Consider the following 22,713-nt stretch of genomic DNA (forward strand, 5'->3'; position numbering starts at 1 on the left):
AACCCTGTTCAATATCAGGGATTCTACAGCAAGACTCCATGAATCACCCTACTCTTCTTCTGACTAGTAGGTTCCCCTGGAGGCCCTGATTGGCCAGTGAATCTTGAGTGACATAAGCATCTCCCACAGAGAGAGAGTTTACTTATTTCAAATTATTTTCAAAAGTTTCTAGGAGAAGCTAATTGGCTAAGATCTTATTTTAAGCTCTCCACAAAAGAATTTAAGTCTCTGTTTAATATTCTCAAGAGAAATGTAAATCCTAATTCCCTCAACAATTAATTGACAAAAGAGAAGTAATCTCACAAAAAGGAGAAGCTATTATTAATCGATCTATTATATAGTCTGATTAGTTGTCAGCTGTGCTATAACAGTCCTTTGATAAAAGAGATTATTAATATAGATTTATATTACTTTAAATAGTGTCTTCAGGACTCTCTGAGTGAGGAAGTAGTGACTGTTGGTGCTTCTTCCCTGATTTTACAAGAACTCTGAAAAATTGGCTTTAAAAACAAAAGAGGGGGAACAGTACCCCCCCGAAGGAGTCCCCCTGAAATACTCTCCATCATGCCTTGTTCACTTTTAACTCTCTAAAACTGAAAGCTCATGGCAAATCTGCTGCTGACTGCCTCTGGCATCACCGAGACCAATAATAACAATGCCACAGATATGGGGAAGGAGCCTCTTACCCTTAAAGGAATGGCCAATAACCAGTTCCCTTATAGGGCCAAGGATTGATATGCCTGTTTGATACCACAGAAGGCACAGCTAACCGGTTACCAAAAAGATTAATGAAATAAATAGATACCCCCACAAAGCCAGGCCCAACCATAAATAAGATAAATAAAAACTTACATCCAGGAAAGAGAAATCTCCCTGAGAATTCCCTTCTTTTTCCTTTCCAAGTAAAAATGAATCACAGGTGATGTCTGCTGTTAGAAGTTCTAATCCAGATGCTGGCCTCTGAACTTATACTACTCAGACCTTCAAAGGACCACTGACAAGAACATCAAACAGCTAGAAACTGACATCACTAATCTGAAGAAATCCCTCGTTTCGCTGTCTGAAGAGACCTCCAAAAATCGCAAAGATCCTTATTGGACTTGATTTACTCTATTACAATAGAAAAGGCTGTGTACAGCTCTCAACTGTGTACAGCCCTTAAAGAAGAAGGTTGCCTTTACATAGACAAGACAGAGATGGTTAAAGAGAGCATGAAAAAGGTCAGAGAAGGCCCTGAGAAAAGTCAGAGAGAGAAAGAGAAAGATGAGTGCTGGTACAAGAATTGGTTTTCAGCCTCTCCAGGGTTGTCAACTCTACTTCCTCCCATATTGGGACCATTATTTGGGTTATTTTTGCTTATTTCTTCTGGTCTCTGGGCCTCAAATAGGCAGACTAACTCTGTGAAACAACAGATAAATAATTTGGTGGCAAAACCTACTCAGATACATTATCATAAGTTAGCTATGGAGGACCATGAGACTCAAGATGAGGTTGTTACTGTATACAGGGTGTTCCCAAAACCCATCTCCACCCAACCTAAAAGAGGGGACTTCCACCCCTAGACCAAGCAGAGAGGGGCCACCCAGAACTCCCTCTGATTGGCAATCTGAATTCTTCCTTAGGCTGTGAGGCTAAGCACTGCAAGGGAATATAAATAAAAGTTAAAAATATCTCTCTGGGTTCCCTGAGGGACAAGCCTGACTGCATAGGGGTTGATGTCAAAAGTTTCCTGCTCCAGGAAAAAGACATCAGGATGGGTATGGCCTTCATGCCTCACTGGACAAAGACAGGGGGATCAGAGCCATTACAAAGTCCCCTTCAATTACTGGAGGTCAGGCCTCTATCCCCGCCTTCCCAAGATTAGAATCGCCACAGCCCTTCTATATTTAGAGAAGGGAAGAGATGTCAGAGGCAGCCCTGCTTATACGCTGAAGGCCTAAAAGCAGCCATCAGCCTAAAATCAGCAATAGGCCTGTCATACATGTATACTAACACCAAGTCTTGGGTCTCTGTGGATAAATATTGAAACAGATGGCTATAAGCTATTGTAAACAGGCAGCTTTTGTGGAAATTTACCAGCCTGAGTAGTCATCGACCTTGTAAATAGGTAGCCTTGGCAGACAATATCAACTTAGATAAGGACAAGTGAATCATAGGCAGAGTCATAGTGACGTGTCCCCTGAACCCTCACCCAGCCAATACCCTGTTCTGAAAGATATCTGTATTCCCTCTGAACACCCACGCTCCAGTGTCCTGCCTTTTTGTGTTTATAACCCCTGTGTGAATGAGTATAAATTACAATTTGAAAAAAATAAATAAATTGTTAAAAAAAAAAGCATCTCCCACAGAGTTAGAGTGTACTGAAGCAACTCAGCATAGTGGTTCCTGGTACAGGCTGCCAGTGCAGAGGCATACCTTTTCCAGATCTGCAGATATATGTATTTTCATAGCTATTGTACCTGTCTTCCTATAGCCCACATATCTGTCTTCTCAAACACCACTCTAGAGGACCTAACACTCTAATCTCTGATTAGGGGCCTGCTCCTCCCCTTCCTGCACAGTGAGCCTGACCTTACAATATCAGGAGTTCCCTTCTTGCCTGTTCTCCCATGACAGCACTCACTAGGCACTTCCCTTATTCCTACTGGAATGAAAGTGGACAACTTTCACCTTTCACAACATGTTACTAAACCTGAAATGGAATGAACAATCTTTTCCACACATGGAAGGGTTTCCAGAATATTCTCAATTAGAGACAGAATTTAGGGAACATTTTTTTTTTTTTTTAGTTTGTGGCTTCATGTTTGGTTCATGTAAATTGGAGATACTTTTTACCTGGCAGCTATGTGATAAAACTGGGAGAAAGGCAGGACAGCAATAACAAACAGTGTGGATTTCTGTTGTTAGCTAGTACCAGAAGTTTTAGCCTAGATTAAAGATAGATGTTATCATATAAAAAAGAACTAGAATGAAGAAGGGTTTTCCTATTTGAAAAGCTATAATTAAATGAAATCCGAGACAGTACTCAACTCTCTGGGTTTAGTTAATTTGATATGTAGTCAACTTGAGTATCAAGATTAGACATCAAAATGCCCAAGGTTATAGAGCTCAGGAAGATTTTTTTCTGGGAGTACAGAAGTCCTTTGGCATCGTTTCTGAAGTAATAATTAATTTTCTTAAATAAAGGAAAAATTGAGATTTTATATAGAGATTCTGGGAATGAACACATATAGGCTTGATTGCTCATAAGCATGTTTAGTTAAAACCTAGTGTGAACAAGGTCACTGAGTAGAAGTAGAGATATTTACACTCAGAGTCAAACATAAACATATGTAAATCATAAAATATGATGGACAGAAATGAGTCTGGAATGTTCATCCTGTATCATAAGATATTAACTGAAAATGAAGTAATAACACCTTGAAAGTGTCAGGGCAGCCCTGCTTATATACTGAAGGCCTAAAATCAGCCATAGGCCTAAAATCAACAATAGGCCTGACATACATGTATACTAACACCAAGTCTTGAGTCTCTTTGGAAAAACACTGAAACAGATGCCTAGAAGGTATTGTAAATAAGCAGCTTTGGTAGAAAATTGCTAGGCTGAATAGTCATAGACCTTGTAGATAGGTAACCTTAGCGGATAGTTCCAACTTAGATAAGGACAAGTGAATCATAGGCAGAGTCATAGTGATCTGTACCCTGAACCTTCACCCAGCTGACACTCTGTCTAGAAGATATCTGCACACCCCCTGAACACCTACATTCCTGTGTCAGCCCCTTCCCCACATCCTGCCTTTTTGTGTATATAACCTGTGTGTAAAAAAGTAAAAATTACAGTTTGATCAGCCTATAGACAATCCGTGTTCCTTGTGTTCATCTGTTTTCTCCCATCTTCTCTTTCAGGTGATCTCCCCGGACCCCTGTTTAATGCCCTGGACATGAAAGTACTTCATTCATGAGGCAATGGTACCTCTTTATGGTGTATGACCTAATAGATACATGTATTATTGTCATAGTTCTCATATAAACAGCAGGAAATAGATTTAGAAATAATAAAAAAATTGTCACCTAACAAGGCTTTGAGCACTGTTGTTAGAAAAGCAGCTTAGATGTACTGTTCTTACCTCCAAATGAGGAGGCTTTTGCCTCTGAGCAGGCTGGCTCATAGTTGTTTCCATAAAGGACCAGAAATATTTCCATTTAACTAGACCTGTCTGCTGTCTCTTTCAGGCCATTGACATCAATATATACATATATATATATATATATATATATATATATATATATATGTATATATATCAATTTCTTTTAAGGTTTACCATTATATTATGTATAGGGATGTTTGCCTGTATGCATCTGTGTGAATTACCAAGTAATCCAGAAGAAGGCAGGAGATGTGTGGGAATGCAGCTATAGCAAATGTTTAGATAGCATGTGGTTTATGGGGATGGGACCTGTGTCCTTTGTAACAACTTTCCTTGCTCTTCAGTCACAAAGTATATTTCTAGTCAGTTTTTAAATAATATTGACTAAACCCAGGCAGTGGTGGTGCACACCTTTTATCCCAGCACTTGGGAAGCAGAGGTAGGCAGATTTCTGAGTTCAAGGACAGCTTGGTCTACAGAGTGAGGTCTAGGACAGCCAGGGCTACACAAAGAAACCCTGTCTCCAAAAACCAAAATAATAATAATAATAATAATAATAATAATGACTATTACATATTTTGATTAAAATATATCAGGTAACTTTCTCCTTATTCATCTCTAAATCCGTTCGAAAATATTCCCAGCTCATTTGTTCATTGATAAGTATGTGCTATTAAGTATGCACAAATATAAGAATAAAATTTTCTGAGTACATTCCATTTTGTGCACGTGTGTGTAATGGTTTCAGGACTGGCCATGTTGCAATGAATACTCTAATTGGGTAGGCCATCTTGCCTGAGGCTAATTCTTACAATTGCTGCATAGTTTTGCTCTGTAATGAGGAACAAGATATTGCAAGCATAGTTCCTTGCACGCACAGTATACTAGGGAATTCAGCAATATTAAACACACAGGGAACTCTTTTCAGTGGAGATAAAATACTTTTATTCAATCCAAAATGCTCAGTGTGTGTATTGATAAAGAACTGGTGACCTCTTTCCTATTTAAAAACAGACCTTACCAACTTTCCCTGTAGAGAAAGACCTTTTGAAACTTCTGCTGAATAATTATGCCAGAGATTCTTTCTTCCCTAGACTTTTAACCATCCTTAGCGGAACTATGAGATGTACTTCGTGAACTGTATGCTCTTGGTCAGAGACCAGATTAAATTCTAGGAGTTTAATAAATAAAACTCATTCTTGTGGTCAAATGTAAATTTGTAAAATGGTTTCTATGTAGTCAAAATTTAACCTATATGGTGCACCTAGAATTGGACTGATTGTTGTCTGTAAAGTTTTCTACAAATTACACTATATTTTAAATATACTGGCAATGATTTGGCTGTAATTAGAGTCCCCTCCTCTGTACCAGGTTGATAAAGTCAATCTACACCAGGTTTTCATTCTCATGTCTTACCATGGTTCACTTCCCTAAAAGGTCCTCCTGCTCAGAAGTTGGATCCCCAAGCGACCTAGAATGCCTTCAATAGAAAACAATATCAGGTTTAGAAAAGAAGTATGGTGGAAATTATCTCAGAAGCTATGAAGACAGTTCCTTCAAGAGGATCCAGGTTTCATTAACAGTACATAAAGTAGCAAACTGCTATCTGTAACACTAGATTCACCAGTTTTAACATAATATCCAGGCCAACCTACCATACTGGCATGAACAGGGAACAAAATCATATGTGCAAACCATTCCTAGACATGAAGTAATAATAAAAATTCACTTAGTAGGAAAGAGAGAGACAGAGAGAGAGAGAGAGAGAGAGAGAGAGAGAGAGAGAGAGAGAGAGAGAGAAAGTGAAAGTGAAAGGGAACTAGCACCATAACACTTAGTTGTGGTTGGGCATTTCTACAATCCCAGCAATCAGAACACAGACAGAGAAAGATCACTGTGATTTTGAGAAAGATCTCATGGATAGAAGGCATTAAAAAAAAAAAAAGCAAAATAAAGAAAATTGACTATAATCCTATATCCAGAATCAAACTACATTGAGATAAATTCAAAGAATTCCTTAAAATGAGGAATGAGACAAGACTGGCTGGTCTGTATATATGTATTCAATATATGGTCTGAAGTTCTACTTAGAGCAACATTACAATTGAAGGAGTTCAAGTGGATATAATTTGAACAGGATGAATTCAAGAAGCACTAATTGGTAGATGATATCACAGTATGCTTTAGTGACCCTAAACATTCTACTACCAACTTATTACAGCTTATAAACAGTTTCAGGAAAGTAGCAGGATGCAGGAGTAACTAAAAAATAAATCAGTAGCCCTCCCCTATAATTCCTAGCTAAAAATAAAAAATGGACTACGGAAAAGAAATTAGAGAAACAATGTAGCTTCAAATAATATATGTTAGACTAACAATATTTATTTATTTATTTGTTTGTTTGTTTGTTTTTTCAAGACAGGGTTTCTCTGCGTAGTTCTGGCTGTCCTGGAACTCACTCTGTAGACCAGGCTTGCCTTGAACTCAGAAATCTGCCTGACTCTGCCTCCCAAGTGCTGGGAATATGGGCGTGCACCACCACTTCCCAGCTTAGACTAACCTTATAAAAGCAAGTGAAATCCCTGTATGATAAAAAGTTCAATTATTTGAGAAAGTTAAGAAGATGTGAGAAGATAGAACAATCTCTTGTCCTTATGAAGGTTTGAAAGGATTAATACAGTAGAAATGCCCATATTCCCAAAAAGCAATCTAAAAATTCAAGGTAATACCACCAAAATTCCAAAAGAAGAGTTTATATGCCTTGAAATGATATTTTCTAGCTCCGAGGACAAAATCAGGGATTGCTAAAGCCATCTGGAACATTAAAGTAACCACCTGGTATGGACATATAAACACACAGGTTGGTCAATGGAATAGAGTTGAGGACTCAGAGATAATTCTAACCACATATGGATATCTGTCTTTTCCTAAGGAATCTACCTGGACACACAGAGAAAAACACAGCACCTTCAACAAATGGTTTCAAGGACCAACCTAGGGTCAAACTGGGGTTCTGAAAGAAGTGTCTGGGAGCAGCAAAAAGAACACTTCTCAGTCAAATTGTGGATTCAAGTTGACCATCAGTGTGACGCTTGATACAGCTTTTCCAGGTTGCATCATTCCATGTTCTGCTTTCTCCCTGAAGACCTCTCTTCTACATGCTGTCTGGTTACTATTCTAAGAGATCTCTCTGTCCACTCTCACCTTGAGAGAGAGAGAGAGAGAGAGAGAGAGAGAGAGAGAGAGAGAGAGAGATCCAAGCATTTCTCTCTATTCTAAAAAAATTTCTGGAAATTTCATCACTGCATGACACAGGTCCAGTATTTAATGCTACATGTCAATCCAATCATTTACTCCTGGTATCCTTTTGAGTAACCTCAACCTACAATCTTTCCTGCCTTGTGCTGATTCAAGGTAGTAACAAAACTTGTTGAGTGGCCAAGAAGTATTCAGGTTAATTTGAGGTGCTAGACATGAGAAAGAACACAATCCTTGTATGGTCTAGGTTTTCAGGAACCTCAAAGAGACATAAATAGCAAATGTGGGGCTTGCATGGGTCTCAGTGTTTTTGCTTATATGTTTTGGCTATTACCTTTCTGATTTTAATAACTCCTTACACTGCGAAGAATTGTAGTTCTGATTCTTTTGCTTGATCTTGATGCTCTTTTCTTCCTATTAGCTTGCCACATATAGCCTCAAAATGACAACTTTCAACATGTCTTTTCTATCCTATCCTATTTTGTTTTATTTGTGACTCTTCTCCTTGAAAACACCTTTTTAAAAAAAGAGAAGACAGAAGAAGGGGAGGGCATCTAAAGGGAAGAAAGATAGGAGAGGTGGGGGTTTATAATCGGAATGAGTGAAGGGAGATGAAACTGTTGTCCTGGTATATTATATAAGAAAAGAATCTATTTTCACTTAACAAATTAATTCAATATTTCTTAAATAAAAATTTAAGGAAGAAGAGAAAGAAAAATGAACAAAGAAAATCTAAATAGTGAAGACAAGAAAAGAAAAATTTTGACAGAAAGAGTTCTCATCCTGCTCAAGGGGAGATGGCAAGGCTTGAGACTATTACTGAGGCTAAGGAGTGGTCACAAAAAGGAACCTAGTATGACTGCATTCCTGAAAACCCAACAAGCTGCTGACAGAGTCAGATGCAGATATTTGTACCCAACCAATGGACAGAAACTGCTGACCGCTGTGATTGAATTAGGGGAAGGATGAAAGAAGCAGAGGAGGAGGGCGACCCTGTAGGAGGACCAGCAGTCTCAATTAATCTGGACCCTCGAGATCTCTCAAACACTGGACCACCGAAAGAGCACCATACACCAGCTGATATGAGTCCCCCAACACATATACAGAAGAGGAGTGCCAGATCTGTATTCAATCGGAAATGATGCACCTAACCCTCAAGAGACTGTAGGCCCCAGGAAACTTAGAGGTCAGGTAGGGTGGGGACCTCATCATGGAGATGGGGGGTCAGGGGGATCAGTGACGAGGTATAGGATGTGGAACAGTCAGAAAGTGGAAAGGGGGGAAAATAAAATCTAGAGTGAAAAAAATTAATTAATTTAAAAAATAACATAGCCAGGCAGTGGTGGTGCACATCTTTAATCTCAGCACTTGGGAGGCAGAGGCAGTCAGATTTCTGAGTTAGAAGCCAGCCTGGTCTACAGAGTCATTTCCAGGACAGCCAGGGCTACACAGAGAAACCTTGTCTCGAAAAAAACCAAACCAAAACAAAACAACTCCCACCACCACCACCACCAACAAACAACAACAACAAACAAAAAAAAAACTCATATAATGTACAATCTTGTCATTGTGTTCAACATATGTTGCTGAAATCTGTAACTTGACACAAAGCTATAGCCAACAAAGTTTGATTCAACATACTCTTTTTTGTTTGTTTTTTTTGTTTGTTTGTTTTTCAAGTCAGGGTTTCTCTGTATAGCCCTGGCTGTCCTGGAACTCACTCTGTAGACCAGGCTGGCCTCGAACTCAGAAATCCACCTGCCTCTGCCTCCCAAGTGCTGGGATTAAAGGCGTGCGCCACCACTGCCAGCCCCAACATACTCTTTCCAAGGTCTAAAACTATAAATATGAAAAATTGTTATACACATGCATGAGTTAATAATTGCTGGGGTCTTCACCCAGCTGATACCTGGTTCTGAAAGATATCTGTATTCCCCCTGAACACCCACTCTCCAGTGTCATTCCCTTCCCCACATCCTGCCTTTCTGTGTTTATAACCCCTGTGTGAATGAATTATGATTTGAGAAAAAATAAATTATTTAAAAGAAAATAATTGCTGGGGCATTACAAAATCACTGCCTTTGCATCATCATGTACTTCTTCAAAATGCTGACCTCTGAAGATGACTTTCTAAAACTTAATCTGTGCACTACTCTATTGTCTGCATTCTTTCAATTTGCAATGTACACAGAAAATGTACCTCCTGTTCTGGTCTGAAGGCAGAAGCCATGCTTCACACCCAAATGACAACAAAGGGCAGATCCTTACATGACTGAGGTGAGTAATGTGCAAATTTGCTTGTGATATACCCCTTTAACTAGAGATTTAGCAAGTTTAAGGACATGGGAAGCAGGGTTACTACCATGGGATACAAGAGACTTGGATCGAGGTCACAATATTACTTGACTCAAACATATTTTTTTAAAAGACTAAACATGTAGCTTTTCTAAAGTTAAAAAACTTTTTCTGGTTTCTGTAGAAAACAGAAATATTGTAAAAATGTGCTTTCATTTTATACCAGGTGTAGGGAGACAGGGATGCTTCTGGAGCATCCTCAGTGGCTGACCACAATTTGCTTAGTTTTAAGCAATGAACTCAGGGGTGACAGATGGGGATAAAGGTGGGAAATAGAAACACATGCACACACACACACACACACACACACACACAAAAGTAGCAGACAGCAGTTACACTTGTTAAGGCTAAAAGAGGACTGAGCCTAGTACAGATTTTGCATTTCACATGTCATTCTTAAATGTTTCCTTTTTAACATATCAAATTTAGTTTATATTTTGAGGAATTTAAGTAAGGACAGGAGAGAGCTAGTCTAGTTTTTTATGCAGATGTGAGTTACACAGCAAAGATATATCCAGAAGTGTTTCATAAGTATATCAGTGGCCTGAAAGAGAATTTCATCATGCAGTGTAAGAACATTAAATGAAGAGTCCCAGAGGATTAAAAAGATCTGAGAAATATAAAGTATGAAACTGAGATGGAAAAGCCTTGCTAATGCTATGTCTTATGATAAGAACTCCTCTTAAGAAGAATAGGATTTTGTAAAATATTTCCAGGGGGAAATTAGAAACATATAGGAAGTAAGCAGAAAATATCATACAATAGGACAAATCAGAAGATGTCTACATCACCAATAATGGAGCAGGGGAAAACAGCTGATATCAAGAACATTACTGTAGGCTGCTATAGTGGCCTTGGGAAACCTCCCAACACTTAGGGTCCAAAATATTACTGGATCAATTAAGCATGTTCCTCCAGTTGAGAAGGACCTATGCCACTCTTCATATATGAGGACCACATTTCTTGTTTCCTCAAGATATCCATTATTAACACACTATGTTTGTCGTTGTTGTTTTTGTTGTTTTTCGAATGGATGCTCATGTAGACAAGCTCTGGTTTGTTCAAGTGGAAAACAACCTTTATCAAAAAACAGGCCTTAATGTTGATTGTGGGCTTATAATGTACCATTTAACAGCATTTCAGAGGCATTTTCTTTGATACTGTGATTAGCCTAGTGGCTGGTTTTAAATCAGGCTTTTCTATTTTATTATGGTTTGGAGGCCACATTATAAACATGCATATATTAGAATTCTAATTAGGTATTAGATAGAGGCCTGCTTGACATACAACATCTCTGTGTGGTGTTTTAGAGACTGTCCTCCATCAGATAAATTCTACTTGGTGTGACTTACAGTCTCCTAAGCATTGGTAAATCCTGTATATCATCAGTTTTACTCTCACATCACAGCTTAATACTGGAGAGTTACACAACACATGAGACGCCTGTTATAACCTGGAAAAAATTCAGTCCAAATCAATCAAAACCAGAAATGTCAATTGACAAGGGAACTTATACAATCTACTAGAGAAAATAAGACTCACTGCCATTGGCACTGTGCCAAGAATGTTTTTATGTAGGAAGCCGCGTTTGCGCTGGCAGAATCCGCCATTGCAAGATGGCGATGGCGACCGGGATTCTTCCTAGTAAACAAGTAAATTGCGCATGTGCAATGGTAAAAGCCCACCAAAGTTAAAGCCCATCCCACAGCGTTTTGGCGCGCAATGAGTAAGCAGCCAATCAGAGGTGAATACACCGCTCTAAGGGTATATAAGCAGTGCTTTCCCGGGCCTGGGGGTCTTCCATCATTTTGTTTTTTGGAATAAACATGTTCCTGCGGAAGGATCCTGATGTGTCCACGTGCGTTCTTGCTGGCGAGACGATTACACGCGCGTGTCACAGCTGGTGCCGACAAACCCAGGAGAATTCACCATCACTGGCGCTGTTCGAGAAGACCCTCCACTCGTGGAGCAGATCCAGAACTGTAGGACAAGGTAAATCTCTGAGAGACATGTTTGGACTTGAATTATTTCGTCTCCCTCCCCAGGCAGTGCTGGTTCTCTTCCTTCTGGTTTTACAGGATGAGAAAAGCCGCTCGACTGTAGCGGCGGGCTGGGCAGTGCTAGACGGATTACAGGGCCGCATGTCAGAAACAGAGGGAAAGAAGCGCTTAAGAGTTCAGGGAAAAAAGGAAGCTCAGAAGGCATGCCTAAGTAAACAAACCCTTCCCAGGACACTCAGTCCACGGAAGCGAGAGGTAAGGGAAAGCACGCCCTTGGGTGAGTTAAACATGAAGGAAAGAGAAGCCTCCAAAAGAAAATCTCTTTATCCGGTAAAGGAACTGGAGGTCTCAGAGCTTGGTGGCTCTGAGACGGAGGAGCTAACTTCCTCTGAATGGGAGGATTTGGAAGAAGAGACAGTCTGCTATGAGGAGGAAAGATACCATTCAGATGAACGGCCATCGCCACGAAATCGAATACTAGCGCTAGTGATGGTTATTTGGGGGCTTGTTTGCAAGAAGTGTGTTTCGGGGGATACAGTCTAGGTGAATGAGGTATTGACCCGGTGCCGATTTTGCCTAGGAGGAGACAGCGAAACATAGGTCAGGAGAATTCTAAACAGACATTGCCTACAGTCTAAAAGCTGCTTCAGGTGGAAAGAGCGGGGTTAAAAAGAATTGGAAAACTAGAAAGCAGGGTATTGAAGAGTTACAATAACTGCCTGCTACATCTCCAATGAACGAGATGAAAAGTTACATCTTGAATATGGGAGAGAGAGAAAGGGTTTTAAAAATACAGGTGTCCTCTCTCTGAGCTGTGTCAGCAAAAAGAATGAAAAAGCTATTTCAGAGTTCATCTAGAAACAGAGAATTCGGGAGACGTCCTGAAATTCTCTGTAGCTCTTAGATGTCCTTCTTTGTTGTCTGTCCTGGGCACGCCAATGTCCACGTGTTTGTGTTTGCTTTTTGTTTTGCTGTCTAAATGTTCTGTGTTTGTTACATGTTGAAAAGAAAAGATCGTTAAAACTGCTTGATCCAACTCTTGGGCTAGTTTAACTTTGATTTAAAGACAGTCTTAATTTACACAGCAGAGGCTGATCAGCTACCCTACACCTGTAGCTAAGAGTTGAGCTGAGCTAAAAAAGTCTTTTCAGGAATTGAGGTTGGCATAAGCTGCTTTTAAAAGAGATCAACATTTTGGGTTTTATAAGGAAGCTAAGAGTTCTTTTGTCCTAGAAAAACCTCTGTGACAAAGTGCTTTTCTCTTAAAATTACAGCTAGAAAAAGCAACAAATTTTGTTTGATCTAAAAATAAGATATGTAGCCACTTCATTGTTGTTTCTAATTGGTTTTAAAAGTATAAAAATGTTCTACATGTCTTGGTTATAGACTATTGGCTTAAATTATTGGGTGTGATTAGAAATTTACAACTTTGATAACAGAGAGTTGGCGTAAAACTAACTCAGGGTTAGAGTCATTCAGAAACCAAGTGTATAAAAAGTAAGATTTTAAACCAATATCTCTTCAATGAGATAGTAAAAGCTGCTTCATACATTTATATGTAAAAATTGGCAGCAAAACTTTGTAGCATAGGGGTAGTCTACTTGGTGTTGATTTTAGAGAAAATAGATTGTTTAAATTGGTTTTGCTTTTGCTTCTCAAAATTAATGGTTATACTCTAATGTTACAAAAGAAATTTAAAAAGTTAGTTAAACTGCCAGTATTCCATTGACTACAGTTGGCAGTTCAATTGTGAGTTTGGAATTCTTTGACTCATCCATGTTTATGGTTCAAAAAGTGATAGAACAGAGTTGGCTATTTTGTCAAGAGATTACTTGATTTAGAGCTCAGATTGGAGTGGTACTAGTAAAAATCATAGTGCCATGATGAATACTCAGACAAGCATACAGACTGGGATCTTAACATGCTTGTAAGACAAGGTCAGTGTGATGTTAATCAGGTTAAACTGCCTACACAGCTCTCAGACCATACAAGCAAAGACAGACTTAGATACATTCGTCTTTGCGATGAAATTGCACCCTCATACAATCAGGATCTGGCCATAGCTTGCACAGAGCCATAGGGATGGGGGGTGTTTTAAATGTGAAAATTTAGATAGTTTTTAAAGTGACAGTCCCAGGAACAGAGGCTTGAGCAACAGTCAGGTGACCAAGGTTACCTGACAAACCTGTCCTTGGTACAAGAAGGATAATCCTTGGGCCAGGCCTCAGGATATAGGCCAAGATTAAAAATATTTACATTTAAATTAAGGCTATACACAGAGTGGGTGAAGCAGAAGCTTGGATTTCAGACATTCCTTTTGTCCTTACCCGCCTCTAAGAGGGTGTTCTCTAGAATTTGTTTATTGCCTTGTTTGTTCCTTAGGGAGGTGTCAGCCTCAGACTCAAAAGAAATTCAAAACAGCTTATGGGCCAGGCCAAAATTGTTGCGTGTGATAGAAGACAAAATGGCTTTGGTTCCTCTGATGTGTATTAGGTCTTATCAGTAACAAGAGACCTAATCTTAAACTAATAATTGAAGGAAAAAGGGTTTTAAAAGATTGACAGATACTGGGGCTATTTAACAATTATTGGAAGATAAGATTGCCTTCAGCTTGGCTTTATCTGATACTTCACTCAGCTAAAAAGAGTTGGTTATTCAATTAATCCAAAAGAAAGTTCAAATTTAAGATTTATAAAACTAATGGGGCACTACAGCCTGACTTGCCTACTCCAGCTGCCGTTCAAGTAAATGCATATAAAATTATTATAGATTTAGAAGATTGTTTTATACAGTTCCTTTACCTCCTGGTAAAGGTGAGAGGTTTGCATTAAGTGAAATTGCTTGTGATTTTTGAGAGCCCATGAAGCCATTCATTAAAAAAGCTTGCCTCAAAGAATGATTAATGGCCTTAAAAAAAAAAAATTTGTTGTTGCTTTAATACAAAAGGTTAAAGTGTTTGAATCTCTCAGTATATATTATTCATTGTATATTTTATTGGCTGATCTCTCTAAAGGAGTTTTTCTGCAAGAAACTAGGAGTTTCTCTAGTACAATGAGCTTTAAGATTTTAGAGTACTTGTTGCTCCAGAAAAGATTCAAAGACAGTATCTTTTCAATATTTGGAAATTCAATTGTGACACAGAAAATTCCAATAAAAATGGATAATTGGGGCTAGAGAGATGGTTCTGCCGTTAAAGGCTGGACTCACAACTAAAAATATTAGAGTTCAATTCCCAGCAACCACATGGTGGCTCACAACCATTTGTAGTGAGATTTAGTGCCATCTTCTGGCTTGCAGGTGTACATACAAAAAATGGTTTACTTTTAATGATTCTCAAAAGCTGTTAATAGATATTAATTGGCTAAAACCTCATCTTCAGCTTACCATAGAAGAACGTAAACCTCTGTTAAATATTCTCAAGAGAGATACAAGTCCTAATTCCCCCTTGACAATTAACTGATGAGAGATAAACACTTTTTACCCTCAATTTTTTAAAAATCTGGACAGTCAGGGCCATTCGGCTGCTGACCGTCATGTTTAGAGCCTGACAGGCCAAAAGAGATGGTCAAATGAAAAAACATCTTGACCAGACAATAGAATGGCCCAGATCCTATTTTATTAAGAGCCAGGGGAGCGGTTTGTGTCTTTCCACAGGAAGAAGACAACCCGTTTTGGCTACCAGAGAGACTGACGCGACGACTCGTGATATTAGAAGATGACACCCAAGCGGACCCTCCAAACTCTGATGACAGCCCTTGTGCTGATCCAAGAGATACAGGTTCCTAGTATATCGGGGAAACAACGATGGACCATATTATCTGCCTTTCCAAAACCCATACCAGTCATACATAAAGTAGCTAATCTGTCCAGAAAATTGTTTCAATATCTTGCAGGAAATTGGTCAGAAAACTTCGATGAGACACTCAGAAAATTGAAAACAGCTGTGGTGAACATCAACTCGACGCTCATGGATCTGTCCCCGACTGAGGGACTGTCCTCCTGGATTTCTTCAGCTTTCTTTTTTCTTTTTTTTAAGTGGGTGGGAGTAGGCCTGTTTGGTATGCCCTATGTTGCAGATTAGTGTTCATTTTTTTTGGTTGGCTTACAAACTCAGAGCTCAACAAAATCATGACAAGGCTATGATTGCACAGGCGCTTGTGACCAAAGAACTAGGGGCTTCCCCTGCAGTGTGGCTATCACTGCTTCGAATATAAGTAGTCTCCCCCTCACTAGTGGTGGTGCTAAATGTTGGGACATCAGCCGTTGCACCCCAAAGGATTTGCCCATTGCACTGTGTTGGTGAGGAGTCTTGGCCTGGCTGGTCCTTGTCTGTGTAGCTGTGGTACCTGAATTTTGAGACAAACAGCCCTTGCACCCCTAGGAGATGACTCCATTGCACAGGGATGGGTGTTTGCATCTTTTTCTGTTTCCCTTAGCCCTTGCACTCAGAGGACTTGCTTCCATTGCACCTGATAGGGTAAGGGAGACTGTCTTAAACTATTAGTCCTTGATCGCTTATTCCCCCAAGATGGAATTTGCTTGATCGGGCTTGAGTTTGAGTCATGACCGGTACCACGCTAGACAGGCCAAGGACAGCCAGATAGACAGCTTCATCTTTTTGTCTCCAGGCCAGCTGCCATTGGTCCCAACGACGGGAAATAGGCTGATGCCACATGCCAGATATACACCATGAGGACAACTGGGGAATTGATGGCAAACCAACCCCATGACGGGATTAGCGAGTGGCAATGACCCGGGCGCGGGTATATCCCTCGTAGCCTAAGACAGGGTGGCTCGCCTTTCCTCGGTGTTGGCCCTATTGGTGCTGGCTGTGGAAAAACGTCAGCTAGCCTAAGACACAGGACATTGACCAGTGCCTGTTTAACAAAACAAAAGGAAATAGCCAGTAGACAGATTCCTCAGCTGCTGTACCCAAGGGCTTTTGGTAAAGACACCCTATGAAGCCTCAAACATATCTATACACAGTCCCTGCCCACTAAGGTGTTCGTTCCACGGATAGTAGGTCTGGTAAGTCAATAACGGAGCGGATGGATAAGCCTTGGCCACCTAAGACAGGGCAGCCCCGGGTGGGGAGGCTGACTCAATGACGGGTAAGAGTTTGAGCACTGCCCTCCAAAGAGACTCAGACCCGCCGTGAGACCCCCAAATATGGGAGTTACGAAACCTTCCCAGGGGTCTCAACTACCACCCTCTGCAATAAAACAAAAAAGGGGCAGATGTAGGAAGCCGCGTTTGCACTGGCAGAATCCGCCATTGCAAGATGGCGATGGCGACCGGGATTCTTCCTAGTAAACAAGTAAATTGTGCATGTGCCATGGTAAAAGCCCTCCAAAGTTAAAGCCCATCCCACGGCGTTTTGGCGCGCAATGAGTAAGCAGCCAATCAGAGGTGAATACACCGCTCTAAGGGTATATAAGCAGTGCTTTCCCGGGGCCTGGGGGTCTTCCACCATTTTGTTTTTTGGAATGAACGTGTTCCTGCGGAAGGATCCTGATGTGTCCGTGTGCGTTCTTGCTGGCGAGACGATTACACGCACGTGTCACATTTTTATACACAGAGCTTGGCTCCAACTGCATTCTGCAGATTCACCCCTAAAAAGGAAGTTATTCAGAAGCAACAACTGGGCCCAGGAGTGGCAAATAGCATAAAGGACCTAAAAGGTGTCTGCATCTAGCTGCTGACTCCCACCCAGCCTAAGGCAGGGCTCATCACAACAGCTCCTGCTCCTCGCCATTGAGGGCAGTCCATATCCCCATCATGTTGCAACTTCAGAGCTTGCCTGAACTCCCCCATAGTAGCCACCATCAACAGTCAGAGCACAACACACCAAATCATCTAACCCTGTTCAATATCAGGGATCCTACAGCAAGACTCCATGAATCACCCTACTCTTCTTCTGACTAGTAGGTTCCCCTGGAGGCCCTGATTGGCCAGTGAATCTTGAGTGACATAACCCACAGAGTTAGAGTGTGCTCAAGCAACTCAGCATAGTAGTCCCTGGTACAGGCTGCCAGTGCAGAGGCATACCTTTTCCAGATCTGCAGAGATATGCATTTTCATAGCTATTGTTCCTGTCTTCCTATCGTCCATGCATCTCCCTTTCCAGCCAACACTCTAGAGGACCTAACACTCTAATCTCTGATTAGGAGCCTGCTCCTCCCCTTGCTGCACAGTGATCCTGAGCTTACAATATCAGGAGTCCCCTCTTGCCTGTTCTCCCATGACAGCACTCACTAGGCACTTCCCTTATTCCTGCTGGAATGAAAGTGGACAACTTTCACATGTTACTAACCTGTTACTAACATGTTACTAAACCTGAAATGGAGTGAACAATCTCTCCCACATGTGGAAGGGTGCCCGGAATATTGCCAGTTAAAGAGAGAATTTAGCGAACAAGATTTTTTCTCTTACTTTTCTTTCTTTTCTTTTTTTGTGGCTTCATGTTTGTTCCAGGTTAATTGGAGATACTTTTCACCTGGCAGGTATGTGACAAAACTAGGAGCAAAGCAGAAAGGCGATGACAAACACTGTGGAGCTCTGTTGTTAGCCAGTACATCTTCCTCAGTAGGAAGGGGACAAGAAAGTAAAGAAAAGAAAACAAGAAATGAAAACAAACAAACAAAACAAACAACAACAAAAATACAGATGTAGTTGAAAAATTCTGTAAATGAACAAAATGGATATAATGGATCTATCTATGAATGTTGAAAGTGAATTTATTAGAATGGATCACAGGCTGTCAGCTAACTAGTCCAACAACAGGTGTGCATTAATGGGAAGGTGAAGAATTCAATTCAGTCCTTGTGGCTGAATATCTCAGCTTATCCTCAGTATATACTAGAATCCATATGAGAGAAAAACATTACAGATATAAAGAATGTAGAACATATTTTATCAATACTTCAAATATGGTAAGAATGTAAAGGATAGTCTTCTCTACAATCTCCTTGATTCAAAAACAAAAGAAAATTCATGCAACTGAACAACTTAAAAATATTCTTTAATAAATATCAAAGTTTATTTATTGTTCTTAGATTTAAGAAAAAACAATATTTCTCCAATTATGGAGAGTTCCCAAAACATTATCCAATATACTATCCTTGTGAAATATCAGAAATGTCACACTAGGAAATCATATACATGATATAAATTATTAAATATTTTTAAACAGAAATATTTACTGAAGAGTTGTTGAAAAATAAGCTATGAATATAGTAATATGTTAAGTAGAAATATCAAAACGTCTCCTAATTAAAATGGAACAGATTTGAAGGTACAAGTTTCTATAGCAATTTAAATTTGAGACATAAACATGTATGCCAAGAAATGGTTGTTACTCACCAGCCAAAGTAAAACATATATGGGGGCATTTTTGTGGAACAAGATATTCTTCTGTCTGATATGATCATAAGGTTTTTTTTTGTTTGTTTGCTTGTTTGTTTGTTTTTTTATTTCGATACCATGTTTCTCTGTATAGTTCTGGCTGTCTTGGAACTCACTCTGTAGACCAGGATAGTCTTGAACTCAGAAATCCACCTGCCTCTGCCTCCCAAGTGCTGGGATTAAAGGCGTGCGCCACCACTGCCTGGATATGATCATAAATTGTGTGACTATTATTGTATTGACAGAATTTTAGCTTCACTAATGGTAAATAGTAAAGATTGTTTCAACATCAATTCCATTCTTGCTTTTCTGTCAATCCAAGATACATTTATTTCAGTGACTTTGTTCATTTCTTGCCTCTTATGGTGAAGATGTTTCATATGAGGATGTCATTATGAAGTTAGTATATTCCAGAAATGACAGTGCTTCTATGCCCCCTCAGATTCCTCTGTTGAGATCTGTACTCCATTTTTTAATTGGGTTATTTGGATTGTTTGTGTCTAACTTTCTGAGTTATTTCTTAATTTTGGATATTAGACTTCTGTTGGAGGTAATGTTGGTGAAGATCTTTTCCTAATCTAGAGCTTGCCATTTTGTCCTACTGACCATACTTTGCCTTACAGAGGTGTCTCAGCTTGTTGTACTCCCATTTATACATTCTTGACCTTAGTGTCTAAGCCATTGGAGATGTGTTCAGAAAGTTGTCTCCTGTACCAATGCATTCAAGGTATTTCCCACTTTCTCTTCTATTACATTTAGTGTATCAGTTATGTTTACTTCTTTGATCCTTTTAGACTTGAGTTTTGTGCAGGTGCTAGACCTCTATTTACTTTCTTTTACCTGTAGACATTCAGTTAGGCAAGCACCATTTCTTAAAGATGCTTCCATGTTTTCCCTGTATGAATTTGCATTCTTTGTCAAAACTCAACTGTGCATAGGTGTGGAGATTTACTTCAGGATCTTCAATTCAATTATTCCCACAATTATGCTTCCAACCTTTTCTAGAAATTCCTAAGCACCTAGGGTAAGAAGGTAATGGAGATACCAAACCTGGGTTCTCTCTGCCTAATATTTAGCTATGGGTCTTTTCAACTACTCCAATCACTTCCTGAAGGCCAACTTTCTAATTACAATAGGAATATGCACTAAAATTTGAATAGACAGAATATCATTAAGGAGTTTCTTAAGGTTTGTGTTTTGGTTTCTTTTTTTTTTTTTTCGCCAGTTTTTTTGCATCTAACTTATGTCTTGGGACTATCCTGCTTCTACCCTCTGGTCACCAGGCAGTGTCAATTATAGGCTCATTCTTCTGTCATGGGCCTCAAATTAAACCAGTCAACAGATGGTTACCCCAATTTCTTCGCAACAATTGCCCTAGCATATCTTGTAAGGAGGAGAGATTGTAGACTGAAGGCTTAGTTCATAGACTGGTGTCTTATTCCCATCATCTAAAACATCAGTTAGAAAGGATGGACAATTACTAGTCTGTATCTTTCATTATAAGGAGCACACACGAGAGTCAACTACAAAGATTACAGAGAATGTCCACTGCACTAGCTTCATGTTTGTCTTCCCAAGTATTTTTTTTTTTTTTTTTGGTTTTTCGAGACAGGGTTTCTCTGTGTAGCCCTGGCTATCCTGGAACTCACTCTGTAGACCAGGCTAGCCTCGAACTCTCGAACTCAGAAATCCGCCTGCCTCTGCCTCCCAAGTGCTGGGATTAAAGGCGTGCGCCACCACCGCCCGGCGTCCAAGTATTTTATTATTACAGTCATTTCTCCCTGTATTCTTTCCCTCATTCCTCTCCTCAGACTGACATATCCTGATCCTACATACTCCCATGTACACATGGAAAATCCATTGTTTTTCCCCTTCCATGAAGATGAATGCCCCCCTCCCTAGAACACTTGAGACTTCCTTGTTACTATGACTCTTTGTGAATTGTACCAAGAATTTTTTTATATATAGCAGCTAATATCCATCTATAAGTGAGTATTTCTCATGATTTTCTTTCTGGTTCTGGACTAATTACTCAGAATTATGGTTTTTGTTCTAATTTCTTCCATTTGCCTTCAAATATTATGTTCTTTTTTAACTGCTGTATAATACTCCATTGTGCATAGGTCTCATATTTCCTCTACCCAGTTTTGTTGAGGTACACCTAGGTTGTTTCCAGTTTGTGACTTTAATTAAAACACTGTGAACATATTTGAGCAAGTGTCATTGTGACAAGATGGAGCATCCATTGGGTATGTGCCTAAGACTAGTTTAGCTGGGTCTTGAGTTAGATTCACATGTGTAAGTTCATTACATATGGTGACAAACCTGTAACAAAATCTAGCCTAAAACTGATAAAAAATATTTATATTTAAATGTGGGAAAACTCTGCTCATTATGGTCAAAATGCACCAATGACTAAATACCTTTTGAGGCTTAACATATAATGGAAAACAGCCACCATTTGTGGGACTTCTTTCCTTTTCTGACCTTGTATGTGGATTTTAAAGCCCTCACACTGGCCTCTACCTTAGGAACCTCACTGAGACTGAATTGAAATATAGGATTCATTAACTAAATTCATCCTGATAAGAATCCATATACCTAGCTTCTCAGATTCCTGAAATCTTTTCCCATGCTAATGAGGCATTTTGATATAGGAAGACTTCATCCTTGCCCGTTCTGAATGCTCGTATCCTCTGCCCACCAAATTATATAAGTCTTGAATTACCTTATGTAAAGTTGATCTGACTTGCTGCAGCTGATACTGGATTGATCATTCATTTTCCATATGCACAGGGCTTCATTATCCCCAATGTGCTGTCTCTACTTCCATTGCCCCAATGGACTAATATAAGCTAAAGATCCTTGAGGGCCAAGAGACTCACAGTGAAAAATCTAATACATAGCTTATCTTAATCTGTTACAACTCAATATATATTTGACTCATATCTTGATTAGAATGCATATGTGTAAATGTGGGTATTTTTTTTCTTACTTTCCTTTCATCTTTCACTTTATATCTGGAATAGTTCCCACTTTCTCTACTTGCCTACATCCCTCAAACTATCATCAAACCCAGATACTCTGCCACTTCCTTTCAAAAAAGAGTGGGTCTCTTGGGGATATCAACTGAACAAAGAAAGCATCTCATTAGGAGGCAAAAGGGTGAGACATACATAGACACAGATACACTATAATCTCACAACAATGATATTTTTCAAGCTTTAGAAGGTGACTGTTATGAAGTAGCTTTATTAAAATGATTACATGTATAGGGTTCTCTTAAGAATGAGTTAAAATTGCTTTCAAAACCACCATAACATCTCTACCCTTCACCATATTTGATACATTATAAAGGTTTCTCTCTAGTATGTTTTTCTTTATGACTTTGAAGACTACTTTGTTGTCCAAATACTTTACCACATTGGTAACATTCAAAGGGTTTCTCTCTAATATGTATTCTTTTATGCCTTTGAAGATGACTTTGACAATAAAAAGCCTTACCACATTAGTTACAATCATACACTTTTTCTCCAGCGTGTGTTCTT

The sequence above is a fragment of the Grammomys surdaster genome, unplaced genomic scaffold (genome assembly GCF_004785775.1).
Source record: "Grammomys surdaster isolate TR1022 unplaced genomic scaffold, NIH_TR_1.0 64, whole genome shotgun sequence".
Taxonomy (NCBI): Eukaryota; Metazoa; Chordata; class Mammalia; order Rodentia; family Muridae; genus Grammomys; species Grammomys surdaster.